Source organism: Mastomys coucha, unplaced genomic scaffold (assembly GCF_008632895.1).
Source record: "Mastomys coucha isolate ucsf_1 unplaced genomic scaffold, UCSF_Mcou_1 pScaffold13, whole genome shotgun sequence".
Taxonomy (NCBI): domain Eukaryota; kingdom Metazoa; phylum Chordata; class Mammalia; order Rodentia; family Muridae; genus Mastomys; species Mastomys coucha.
The window spans coordinates 46185227-46188834 of NW_022196895.1; positions in this window are offsets into that span (position 1 = coordinate 46185227).

A 3608-nucleotide genomic window follows, 5' to 3' on the forward strand; every position below is an offset into this window, starting at 1 on the left:
GAGGGAGAGGGAGAGGGAGAAGGAGGGAGGGAGGGAGAGAGAAAGAGAGAAGAAGGAGGGAGGGAGAGAGGAGAGTATTCTTCCTTTGTGCCTTGAGCCATTCTCTTACAGTAGCTTACCGTAATCCATGCTCAGCTATCATCCGATCAGTACATCACTGGCTCAGCTTTGTAGGATTATTGACTTGCCTCTGCTCTGCAGTTCCAGTTCTTCCATCTAACGTGGTATTGGCTTCCTGTTGTTGCTAATATCTGAGTTACTACATCACATCAACCTGGCTGTCAACCTCTCTATGACCTGTGTAAATCATTCCGCACACTAGGTTCCACTGTTACAAATATTTGCACTGGCACACTTTCATTCCCTGTTCATTTCTTACAGCAGGAATCTGAAGTCCATATGCTTCCTAAAGTCATCGAGAAGAAACATTTCTTAGATTTCAATCACAAACAATACAGTTAAGAGTTCACAATAAAACTGTATTTTTTTTTTTTTAGATATTTTCTTTATTTACATGTAAATTTCTCCATTCCCAGTTTCCCCTCCAAAAAACAAAGAAACAAACACAAACAAACCCCTGTTGCCTCCCACTTCCCCATGCCTGCCACCCCGCCCTCTCCCACTTTCTGGCCCTGACATTCCCCTACCCTGGGGCACAGAACCTTCACAAAGCTGAGGCCCTCTCCTCCTATTGCTGATCGAATTTGCAATCCTCCACTATACACATGCTGCCAGAACAATCAGACCCCTCCATGTGCAGTCCTTGGTTGTTGGTTGAGACCCTGGGAGCTCTGAGGGTACTAGTTAGTTCATATTGTTTAAAACTGTATTGTTAATGTGAGTAGCCATAAAAGTCTTTGCACCAATACCCTTGAACCAGCCCTTTTGAACAGACCATAGTCCAGTTTGCTATTTCCATTTTGTTGGGCAATTAGTCAAGTTGCTGTCGTTATTAAGTTTTCCAAAGAAGCCAGTGTTTGTATTTGACTAGTGACCACATTACTCCTGTGACGTTGCTTCATTAAACAGAAGCCTTTCAGTCTAGCACAATGAATGCCCCTCTCCAGACATCCAGTTTACTATTAGCTAGGGACTTACCAAGTGGACGGAATCTGGGTCAGCAGTTCACAGATGGACAGTGAACTGAAACTCCAATCTAGAGGACTACATAGATTAGAGGTTTAATTTTTTTCATGCAATGAAAAATCTAGAGGAGGTATGTTCATAGGAGGATTTGGGAGATTGCTGGCTATAATTCTAGCTCTAAGATAACAGACCTGAGACCTTCACTGGGGTAGGAGTCAGGGTCATGGAGTTGTGTGGTGTCATTCTCCTTTCAATGAATAATTTGCTATTCTGAAAATCACAAAAATTCATTGTCTTTTGTTGGAAACCAAAAGCGCTCTCTGAGCACTCTCTGGCTTGGCACCCCAGAGCCAAGAGGCTTGAGAACCAGGACCCTAATACCAAGCAGTCCTTAGCTTGGTATTTCTCTCAGGGATTCTGCCTTGCTAGACAGGTTTTCCTCAGAACCAGCAATAAAGGTCAAATACATTCCTTAGGACAGTCCACAATACTTAGAAAAGGTTTTCCTAGGACAGAACCAGTGCCTGCCTCCAGCAAGATCCAGAGAATTAACAGGAAATACCAAAATACCTCAACAGGGAGGGCTCTACTGCTCTTCTGCCTGCTTCATACCTAGCTACCAGACGCTGTTGACCTTGAAGCTGCGGCCACTTACCTACGTGACCTCAGTCTTGTGCTTCTTGCTGTAATCTTGCCTGCCTACATGACCTTTGCTGAGAGGTGCCTGGAGCTGATCTTCACAGAGACAATTCCCCATTGAACATCCGCCCAGATGTTCCCCTCTCCTCCTTTGTTCCAGCCGGATTCCCCTCACCCCGTCCTCATTTCCTTTTTCTGTAACGTATATATACTGGCCATTGGCATTATTAAAACGAGGCTTTGACAAAAGATTTGCAAGGCCTCCTTCTCCTTTTTTCACCCATTCTATTCCAGGTTTAGTTCCCCTCGAAACCCATGGAATAACTAGATCCAGCGGGTTGGGGATAGTCTTTTGGATATTCCTCAACTTTGGAACAAAGGCTACACTTTTTTTTTTTCTGGAATATGTCAGGTAGTAGTAGCATATGGCAGGAGACACTTGGGCAGCTTATACCTCCTCAATGTAGGCTAACAGACAACATTTGCTCAGGAAGTTCCCCGTGGGTTTGGTGAAATACGGTGTGTTAGCCATATTTCAGCTTAATCATCTCCTGCGAAATGTTGTCTTCTTGTGTTTTTTTTTTTTTTTCTTTCATAGGCACTGTGGAACAGGCTCACATGTTTGAAAACTTGGTCTCCAGCTGCTGGAAGTGTTTGGGAAGGTATTGAAGGTATGGTTTGTGGAAGAAGGTGTATCACTCAGTCTTTGAGGTAGGGGTCAAAAAAAGCTCACACCATTCCCAGTTAGCTCTCTTGTCTTGTGTTTGTGCATATAGATGTGAGCTTTCAGCTACTCTCCAGTGCCAGGCTTACCTGATTGCTGCCATGCTGACTCCCATGATGGTCATGGACTCTAACCGCCTGGAACCATAAGCCTCCAGTTATATGTTTTTTGTATGTTCCCTCTGCCATGGTGTTTTGTCATAACAATAGAAAGTAACTAAGGCAGGTGTCAAATCAGCGTTAGTATCTGAAGCCTTTTTTTTTTTTCCTCCATGCTGCCCCTCAGCCACATTCTCAATTCTGGATTTGAGAGTTCTCTCAGGAAACTCTGCTTCCTAGAGTTCCACCTGGAAGATTCAATATCGCCCTTTTCTTTCCTCCTTCCTTTCTTTCTTTCTTCCTTTCTTTCTTTCTTCCTTTCTTTCTTCCTTCCTTCCTTCCTTCCTTTCTTTCTTTCTTTCTTTCTTTCTTTCTTTCTTTCTTTCTTTCTTTCTTTCCTTTTTTATTAGATGTTTTCTTTATTTGCATTATCTCCTTTCCCAGGTTCCCCTCCAGAGAGAGAGAGAAAGAGAGAGAGAAAGAGAGAGAGAGAAATAAAATAAAAAACAAAAACTAAACCAAACCCCTGTTCCCTCCCTCCTCCCCCTGCTTACCACCCCATCCCCTCCTGCTTAATGGCCCTGGCATTCCCCTACACTGGGCTAAGGGCCTTTCCTCCCATTGATGACCAACTTGGCCATTCTCTGCTATACATATGCTGCTGGAGCCATTAGTCCCACCATGTGTACTCTTTGGTTGGTGTTTTAGTCCCTGGGAGCTCTGAGGGTACTAGTTAGTTCATATTGTTGTTTGTCCTAAGGGGCTGCAAACCCTTCAGCTCCTTGGATCCTTTCTCTAGCTCCTTCATTGGGGACCCTGTGCTTAGTCCAATGGGTGGCTGTGAGCCTCTACTTCTGTATTAGTTGGGTACTGTCAGAGCCTCTCCAGAGACAGCTATATCAGGTTCTTGTCATCCAGGACTTGCTGGCATCCACAATAGTGTCTAGATTTGATGACTGAACATGGGAAGGATTCCCAGGTAGAGCAGTCTCTGAATTATCCTTCCTTTAGTCTCTGCTCCATAGTTTGTCTCTGCAACTCCTTCCATGGGTATTTTGTTC